A 10,606-nucleotide genomic window follows, 5' to 3' on the forward strand; every position below is an offset into this window, starting at 1 on the left:
AATTACGCAAAGATACCGTTGTTGCTTGGATTTCACTGGTGTAGGATTCTTCGGCGCTGTTGGGCTGCTCGATGACTTGTCACTTCCCTCAGGCACAGGGATGTATGGGTCATGGGGGCGTCCAAAGATCCAGTCCTGCAAACAAAACCTCACAGCTTTCATTAGTCTTATTCTGAAGGTCAGGTTTGATAGACTTAAGTGGACACCATTTGACTCTACCATCTTTTTTAACAGCTGCATACCCTCGCCCCATGAGCATTAGTCTCCAGCCTTGTTCCCATTCCCCCAACTCATTTTTGATTACAACTTGCGGGCCTTTGTCTAGTGCTCGAGTGGCCCAGTGTTTTTGGGCGGGACTGTTTGTCTCATCCCCCCTAGGGAATTGGTTCAGTGCTAGCAGGGCAGTTGCCAGTATGCGCGCCTGGTCCCCTGGGGGAATAGAATTGGTAAAGCCCTCTGTTTTTGCTAACACTTCCAATTTGGTTTTCAGGGTTTGATTTGCCCGCTCAACAATGGCCTGCCCGGTGCTATTGTATGGGATGCCATGTACCAGAGTGATACCCCACTTTGAAACAAATGTTTGGCTCGATTTTGAAATAAAGTTCAGACCGTTGTCTGTCTTGATCTGCTTCGGAACGCCGAGCCACGCCATAGCTGTTAGCCAATGTTGGATGGTTGCTTTAGAATCAGTTCTTAGGTGTTGTGTGGCCACGATCATTCCGCTATATGTGTCCACAGTCACTGCAAGCCACGCTCGGGGTTTTAGTAGATGACATAGTGTAAAGTCTGTTTGCCATATTTCTGAGGCTTTAAGGCCTCTGGGGTTGACTCCACTGAACCACAGCGGTGACTTTTGACAGTGGGGGCATGTGGCTACGATGTGTTTCGCATCAGCAGTTGAAATCCCACACCTTTTTGCTAGTGCTCTAGCTCCGATGTGGAGAGACTCATGTAGCTGACGGGCATCTCTCAGTGTCCACAGTCCTTTTGCGGCGGCGTCTGCCTTGTCGTTTCCGATTTGAAAGAATCCTTTAACCGGATTGTGGCTGTTAACGTGGATGACAGATATGGTGCCCTTCCGCGAAGAGAGTGCTTCTTCAAGCATCACAGCCACCGTGGACACTGACATGCCAGGCCCTGACATGGCTAGGCAAAGCTTAGCTACAAACATAGAGTCAGTTATGTGAGAAAAGAGACAACTCTTAAAAAGATTAATTTACTGAAAACAGAAAAATTGAAAAATTACAGAAATCAGAAAAATATAAAAATTTGGGATCCTATGGCTCGGTAGATGGTATGCCCCAGGAGCACAGGGATATGAGATCTTCTGGCTGAGACAGCACTAGACCTCAGGTAGAGAAAAAGAACTTGCAGTGCTGGGTTGACTTTAAAAAAATTACTAAAAGCCCCTTAAAAGGGGTAAGGCTTTGAATGCCCAGCACCGATGTCTCCCACAGCTAGTCTGGAGAGAGCAAGAGGGGAAGAGAGAAGAGAGCCCGCCTCTCGGCTTCGTCCTTTTTATAGTTTTTGCTCCGCCCTCAGTCCGCCCATAGCCCGCCCACAGCCCGCCCCTTCGGTCCAAGGTGATTGGTGCTTTCCCTTTGATGGATCATCTCTGTCCACCAATGGCTCATCGTTGTCGGGGGGGGGGGGGGTGGTATCAGTTTGAGATAAGGGGAATACAATACCTTCATTAAAATTCAGGTATTCAGGTTGCCATGGAACTTGCCTGCAGAGTAATGGCTCTGTAGCTAAAAATAGCTGCTGGCTATTAAAACTGGGTGGGGGTTTTGGCCTTCGAATCAAAATGCAGGTGAAACACCTACAAAAAGTATTAAAATACATCCAACACACCTCAAAACACTTGTAAAGGTATACAGTAAACACAGGAAAGGTAACTCTTATGGTGTATAGGTGGTTTGAAGTTTGAGAAGGGGCAAGTTTGTGATTTTTAACTGGGAAAATTTTAACTGGGAAGGGTGCAACTCTATTAATAAACTACTTTAAACAAATGAAAACACTGATAATGGAACTGGATTTTTGTACCTGGGCTGATGGGTTAATTGTAACATTCAATTTAAAAATAATTAACTCAAAATTAATTAATTAAATCACTTAATATGCAAAGACCAAGCACAAATAGGGATTTCATGTATGACAAGTTACAATGTTGAGGTGCTCTTCCAGGAACAGTCCACATGCCAGCACAACGGCGGCTGCTTCGAGTTGTTGAACTGAAAGCGTAGGGTCGGTTGCTTTGATGCACTGCCACTGCTCTCCCGACTGCCATACTGCTGCTGCAGTTGAGGTTAGCAACGATGCGTCTGTGAAGACCGTCGGTCCCGGTTGCGGTCGGTCGATGACTTTTGGCGGGAGATCGATGTTGATGATCTCAAGCAGCTGGGTCCATGGGGGTTTTGCAGCATAGCGAATCTCTCCTCCAAAACCAGTGAGGGCTATGGATAAAAGCTCTGATATTGTCGTTGATTGCGCGGAGAGCTGTTTGCAGAAGGGTAGGTATATCTTGGCGGGTTGCGTGCCCAAGTGCCTTAGGGCAAGTCTTCTCCCCTTCATGATAAGGTTGCCAAGACACTCAACTCTCGGGGAAAATGCGCGCGACGGCTTTCCCAAGACTACCCACTGTATCGGTTGGGCTTTGTCAGGGGGCCCCTGGGCTAGCACTCCTACCCCTCCTTTCTTTGTAAAGTGAACATATAAATCAAGTGGTGCTCCTGGGTCCCACCTGGTAAGCGTACTCACAGACATTTGCTGCTCAATAAAGTCGAGCGAGCTTGTCGCTTCTGGTGTCAAAACTTTCTGTTCCCATGAGTTTTTTCCTCTCAGGAGGTCATTTAAGGGGTCCATGACCTCGGGAGGAATCAGGATGATGTTACAGAGCCATTGTAGAGATCCCACCAGCTGTTGCATATCATGGAGTGTCTTGATATCCCTGCGGATTTTTATCTGGAGCGGGGTTATGTAGGAGCTTGTAATTCCTACTCCTAGAAAGGTTACACATGGTCCCTTTTTTATCTTTGCGCTCGCGATTTCAAAGCCATTTGCTTTCAGGGTCTCTGAGACTGTCGACACCAGTCGGTCTACCTGGCTTGTTGATGGCGCGGCTATCAGGATGTCATCCATGTACTGAATGATGGTCGCGGCTGGGTCGCTGCACTGGACTGGCGCTAGTGCTTGGTCTACTGTGATCTGGCAGATGGTGGGGGAATTGACCATCCCTTGGGGCAACACCTTCCACTGGAAGTGCAGGTTAGGCTGTTGACTGTTCGGGAAGACGATGGAAAAGGCAAACCGCTCTTTGTCTTCATCATGCAGGGGTATGGAAAAGAAACAGTCTTTAATGTCAAGCACCGCGCAGGGCTGCCCTTTTGGTACCATCGAGTTCATGGGCAGCAAAGTTTGGACTGGACCTATTGGTTGGATTTTCTTGTTCACCTCCGGCAGGTCGTGCAGGAGGCGAAAGCCCTCGCCAGATCGTTTTGGTATTACGAAAACCAGGGTGTTCCATGGGCTTGTGGAGGGCTCTATGTGGTTCTGCTGTAGCTCGCGGCTAACTAGCTCGAGGAGGGCGGTCATTAGAGGCTTTGACAAAGGCCACTGCTCGACCCACACAGGGTCAACCGATTTCCATACCAGTTTGATGGGCAGCGGTGGGTATGCGGCAGTGGCCCTTAGAATAAATTTGTCACCCTGACTTTCAGTAGGACAAGGGCATCTCTCCCCAACAAGGGTGGACATTTTGGCATAACATGTGGGAAAAGGGTGATAGTTTTCTCCAGTCCTCTTTCGGTGCGGAGTGTTATCGCTATCAGTTGGGTGCTTTTTTGAGCCCGAGATAGTCCCCCAACTCCACCCACCATGGGGGCCTCCTCCAGTTCCCAATGTATAGGCCAGTATGTTTCTGGGACGAGGGTAACATCTGATCCCGTATCAATCAAAAAGGGGAGACAAATAGCAGAGTCACCTGGGTTGTTATGGAGACAGCAAACTCTCCACACGATCGGCGGGTGGCTGCCCACCTTCATGGCCAAAGCCACCCAGGGGTCTCACTCCCAGGAGTTTGTTCCTGCTGTGCCTGGAGTGCGGACAGGTTCAACTGAGCCATCGGTTGAGCTGTGGAATTGGTCATTTCCCGGGGGGGCTGTGGGTGCGGGAGCTCCATGGCCCATTGAGGATTGACATAGCTGGGCCGCTTCATGTCCCGAGTGGGAGGGAGCTGTGTGCGGCCCGGATGCTCCCTCCCCCTCCCGTTTCCCTGGAGCTTGGATCTGCATTCTCTGGCAAAATGTCCCTTTTTCCCACATGCCCAGCATGGCCCTCTAGGTCGGGTCTGGCGTGGGGGAACCGCTGTTGATGGAGGCTCTAATTGGGGGCAATTCATTACAACGTGGCCTGCCTGGCCACACTTAAAGCATGCCATTACACCGGTTATCGCAGTGTGGACGGCTGCCTGGATTGGGGCCAGATGTTCTTCTTTTGCAACATGCTTAATCATATCTGCAATACTGGACCCGGCTGGTAATGACCGTAATATGTCCTTAGTGGCAGAATTGCATTGTTGACGCAAGCATTCTGCCACCACAGGGCCCTTTGCTTCTGGGGGCAGAGCAGAGGAATCGACTGCTGCCTGGAGGCGGTCCACAAACTGTGTGAAGCTTTCGCTCTCGTTCTGCTTTATTGTGGACCATGGCGATGGTCTAGCAATAACTCTGGAAGCAGAGCGGATAGCTTCTCTGGCGGCGCGGGTAGTTGCCGTGACTTCGTGGGCCCGTAGGCCCTCGGCCTGCGCCTGGGGGGTGATCATGGTTGGATCCGTGCCCATTAGCCGCTGTAGGCTGGAGCCGTGGAGGGGGTGGTCTGGCCCAGTTACTAGGGCTAGTTGCTTTGAGCAATTGTCTTCCCACTCTTGTTTGAAAACAATCATCCCTGCCCCATCAAAAATTAATCTGCAGGTTTGTTTAATGTCAAATGGGAGCATGTCATCCCCTCCAAAAAGGCTGTCGATGAGGGTGGAAACCATAGCCGAATTAATCCCTCTGTCTGCAATTGCTTTAACAATTGCTTGTATATCTTCAGGATTTATCGGTGAGTAAGTCCTCTGGTTTCCGGCTTGCCCTCCTTCTCGGACCGGGAAAGCTAGCGTGGCTGAAGGGGCCCATTCAGCACAGGCTGTTTTTATCTTTCTCCAGTCTGTAAGTGGAGTACGTTCTTTTTCAAATTTCCCCTTGGCCCGAGTAGGAGCGCGGTGGTTATAGCTTTTATCTATTCTTAAATAATCTTTGTCGGAGTCGGTTACGGACCATTCGTCAGGGCACTCGCTCCAGCTATAGTCCGACTCGGAACTGGAAGTCGACTGACTGGATACTTCCGGGCTCTGGAGCTTTTTTGCCCGGCTCCTACCCTGCCCCTTTCTCTTAGGATTGGGCCATTCCTTCCCCCTGGGCTCGCCTCGCCTCCTGCTAAGGGAGGGTCTTGCTATATATGGGCATATTTCCTGGCGAGCGCTCTGGTTGGCCTTGGTTCCTCCTCCGGGGCTCCCCCCCCTTTTCCGTTCACGCGCGTCTGCGGTATCTAGTGGCCCTTCTTTGATCCCACCGGCCGCGTCTGTGCTATCTGGCGCACCTCCCCCGCTCCTGCTGGCTGCGTCTGTGTTATCTGGCGCACCTCCCCCGCTCCCGCTGGCCGCATGTGTGTCTCCCTGCGCACCTTCCCCCTTCTGCTGGCCGCGTGTGAGCCCCCCCCATCCCCTCCGGGGTCGGCGCCATTCTGCGGGGCATGGGGGGGGTCTTGCCCACGCCATTTCGGACTCCGCTTTAATGGCAGCCCCTCTGGCCTCCTCCACCAGCTCACCCCAGAATGACTGCACCCGCTCCTTTCCCTCTGTAGGTAGGGTTGGGCTGGGGGGCCGTGGAGAGGGTGCTTGCTTCTGCGAGTCTGTGCGCTCGGCAGGGCTGCTTTCATCTGTAGTTTGCGTGGCCGCCCCAACTCCCAAGAGGTGTGGCCAGCAAACAGTTCCGTGCGGCTTTCCAGGTCTCCTGCTCTTGCAGGGCCTTACGCAAAGCCTGCACAACTTTTCCCCATAATTTAAGGTATTTCCCCGAACCCGAGGACATTGTTTCGTCGGCCAGAGCCTTGGAACATTTGTCCCATACTTCTGGGTGGAGGATATCCACCGGTCGGTCTATGACCCCAATTTCCAAAAGCCTCGCTACAGCGAGAGTAAAATCTTTTGGCTTGAAATCAATGCCCCATTGCTTATGAATCTGAGATACGACCTTCTCGAGAGCTTCCATCCTCCTCGCAGGTCCGGGAGCGTCCCCCCCGCCAGGGTGGTCCTGCCGCGCCGGCCACCGTTCACCCGTCCAGGCGAATTCCCGATCCCGATTCTGATTCCGGATCCCGGGTTTCGGCACCACTTGTTGCCTCTCGGAGGCGTAGCGACCTGGTTCAGGAACGGCACGACGACCACCTCAGGTTGTTCGGGCCATCAGCTCACAGACACCAATTTGGTGGACGGCAAATGGATTTTATTCATGGATTACATAGGGTTAAATAACCTGGGCCTGCCGTGTCACTTCCTTCTGGTCACATATTACCTGTAGAGGGGAGGGGGTCTACCTGTCCGGTACAACGAGATATCTTCTGAACGCCTGTCCCTAATCTCCTACATTTCCCCCCACTCTATCCTAAATTACCCACAACTCTCACTAGAAAAGCCCCTTCATTTATATGTGAATGCAGAAAATGGAGTATCTCATGGTGTATTAGTCCAGGAATGGGGAGGGGTGAGAAGACCAACAGCTTATTTATCTAAACTATTGGGCCCAGTAAGCCATGGCTGGCCAGTATGCATTCAAGCCATAGCAGCTACTGCTATTTTGGTGGAGGAGAGCCGTAAGCTCACCTCTGGAAGTAAATTGATTGTATACACACCCCATGCAGTCCGAAATGTGCTAAATCAAAAAGCTGAAAAATGGTTAACAGACTCCAGGATATTAAAATATGAGGCAATTCTGATTGACAGTAATGATCTAACTATAGAAATGAGCAAAAGCCTCAATCCAGCCCAACTCCTGTATGGGGAACCAAAAGATGACCTGGCACACGATTGCTTGGAAATTATTCAGTACCAAACAAAAGTTCGGGAAGATCTAGGAGAACAAGCCCTCTTGGAAGGGGAAAGAATATATGTGGATGGTTCATCCAGATGCTTGCAAGGAAAAAGAATGTCAGGATATGCCTTAGTCAATGGGATAAATATGCAGACCATCGAAAAAGGAAAACTACCTTCGAATTGGTCAGCGCAATCTTGTGAATTATACGCTCTAAAGAGAGCACTGGAGCATTTAGCACACAAAAAGGGGACCATCTATACTGATTCAAAGTATGCCTTTGGGGTAATACATACCTTTGGAAAGACCTGGAAAGAAAGGGGTTTACTAAATTCAAAGGGGAAGGAACTGGTACATGAAGGCATGATTTCAGAAGTTTTGGAGGCATTAAAACTGCCTGAAGAAATAGCCGTAGTGCATATCAAAGGACACCAAAAAGGGATGACCCCAGAAATAAGAGGGAATAATCTAGCAGACCAAGAAGCCAAAGATGCAGCAGAAAATGGGACTAAACGAATTATGTTAATCTTGACCCCAGAGAGGGAAGAATTTAGTGAAGAAGAACAAAAGGAATTATCTAAGATAGGGGGAGAACAAGATCAATCTGGAAAATGGAAACTCCCTGATGGGAGACAGTTACTTAATAAGCCACTCACTAGGAGAATATTAGAAGATATGCATCAAAAAACTCACTGGGGTACTCAAGCTTTGTGTAATCATTTTTTAAGAAATTATGGGTGTATTGGAATCTTTGGGGTAGCAAAACAAATAACTGGGAACTGTATAACTTGCCAAAGAGTGAATAGGAAAATAATGAGAAAAACAACATTACGAGGCCGTGAGTTAGCTCTGCGACCATTCCAAAGTATCCAAGTAGATTTCACTGAACTTCCCCAAGTGCAGAGATGGAAGTTCCTGTTAGTAATAGTAGACCATCTAACTCATTGGGTAGAAGCAGTTCCTGCCACTAGAGCTACAGCAAATGTAGTATGCAAAACCCGTCTGGAACAAATTATTCCCAGATATTGAATGGTTAATAAAATAGACTCAGAGGAACACATTTTACATCCAAAGTCTTACAACAAATAACTCAAGCCTTGGGAATAAAATGGGAATTACTTACCCCCTAACACCCACAAAGTTCAGGCCGAGTAGAAAGAATGAACCAGACTTTAAAAAGAACTTTAACAAAATTAATGATTGAAACTCAAATGTCGTGGGTAAAGTGCTTACCTTTGGCTCTGTTGAGAGTCCGAACACAGCCCAGGTCAGACCTGGGAGTATCTCCTTATGAGATGATGTTCAGATTACCCTTCCTTACCACTCAACATGAAACAGCCACTTATGAAATAGGGGAAGTAAGTGTCAGAAAATATATCACCACAATTGCCAGAATACTTGAAAATTTGCGGCTGAAAGGAATGATCCCTCAAACCACAACTTTGGAGTTCAAGATTCATAATATCCATCCAGGGGAATGGGTACAAGTAAAAACATGGAAAGAACAATCTTGGACTCCACAATGGGAGGGTCCTTTTCAGGTACTGCTGACGACTGAGGCCGCAATCCGGACCAGGGAACGAGGGTGGATCCATGCCATCAGAATCAAAGGACCTGTAAAAGAACCTGAAGAATGGACTGTAATATCCAAACCAGGTGATACCAAATTTATTCTTAAACGAAGGCCAGGTGGCAATGAACTGGAACAATCTAAATAATCCAAGGGATATGCAAAGAATCACACCTAACTGAGAAGTAAAAGCCAAATTTATATCAGTGGCCCCTGGACAAATTCTGAGACATCTTGGAGAAGAATATTCTCACTTCAAACAGGAAGGGTTGGGACTGTATCAAACAGGGAACTCTCATATTCTGATTCTAGCCTGTGATTTGTATTGAGAAGGGGGAGAATCAGAACTTCCATCAGTGCCACATCATATACCCTGTTTGAATGTTTCTAATAAGGGCATGCCAGCCAGGTCAAATATAAGTAATTAATCTTGAGGGAAATTGGCATTTCACACCATCGACACCCTAGTTGTAAAGGGTGCCAAGCACAAAATCGACCCCCTATCCAGACAAAATCATAAGCAACAAAAGCAATAACTTTGCTCTGCAGATGGGAATTACTAGTGCCTGTTGAATGGGAAATACCTAAGATACGATAAGATACTACAGTTAAAAAAGGTGCCAGACGAAATTTGCCTAAAAGCTACAAAGGAAGTGACAAGGAAATAGAGGGCAAGACCAGGTTGGCCACTGTACTTGCCACCGAGAAGATCCAATACACCTGCTATGGGTTGCAACCTCATAGGCAAGGGAGGTGGGAGTATAAGCCATGCCGGATCTCTGTTATTCCTTCTTTTGTCACTTATCCTGGTCCCTTTCGGGACACCGGCAAGACCATGTTACAAATGCTATCGAAAGCTCTACATGGAAAGACACCGGGATTTCTTTCTTATTACTCATACCCATATCAACAGTCACTGTTATGACTCATCCAAATTAGGTATTTGCATGCATAAAGGGGAAAAATATTGGATTACAGAAAATTTAGGAACAAGTGGAAACAGACTGGGAAGCAATTGTCCAAAAGGAGAAAAATGGATTTGCTTCACAGCTGCCACCAGGGGAACAGTCCAAGATCTGGTAAAAGAACAAGTGGTAAGTAAAAATACAAAGCCAGCACAGCAACCTCGCCCTATATTCACCTCACGCCAGGACCTGTATGCAAAGCTTAAATAATTTTCTGTGCTGTTCCAGACATAGCCAACTTTGGGTCTGTAGACATTGCCACTACTTGCATGCCTTGAACTACGCTGGTGATTAGCCGAATAAAACAGGGGATCAAGCAAGGGAGAAATATTAGACCAGCTGTAGCACATAAGAGGAAGAAACCTAGCTTCTTCCACCATTCTTTCCCCAATATGCCATCCCACCAGTTAGCAGTCATCATTGATTCCCATTTTTGGACCGGTACATGGGCTATTTTTCTGATATTGTTGGCAATATCTAGAACGGCATCCCCATTGTCATCGAGTTTTAAACAACAATCTGATGTATTAAACTTCCTGCATACACCCCCTTCTTCAGCCAGTAAATAGTCTAAAGCCAGCCTATTTTGATATATTGCAGCTCTGGTTTGGCGTTGCTGACTGACTATTAATTCCATAGACCCGGCTGTTTCATTGGTTATGATTTCTACAAGGGCTTGGAGTCTGATGATACAATTCAGCATGTAAATTGGGATTCAATATCCCCAACTTCCATCTTGTGCCCAGGTAGCTGGCCCATATGTTTCTAATATTTGTTCAGGGGGCCATTCCTCATCTTTCCATTTTTGGAATCCTCCAATCAAATCCCTTTTATTTCTTTTGAAGTTCTCATAGACAGGTATTTCTAATTGATCTCCCTCTGTTTCTGGTAAAAGGAAAAGCCCTGGTTGAATGATTCCTAGTGTACAACTCCCTTTCCAA

The sequence above is a fragment of the Coloeus monedula genome (genome assembly GCF_965178545.1).
Source record: "Coloeus monedula genome assembly, chromosome: W".
NCBI lineage: Eukaryota > Metazoa > Chordata > Aves > Passeriformes > Corvidae > Coloeus > Coloeus monedula.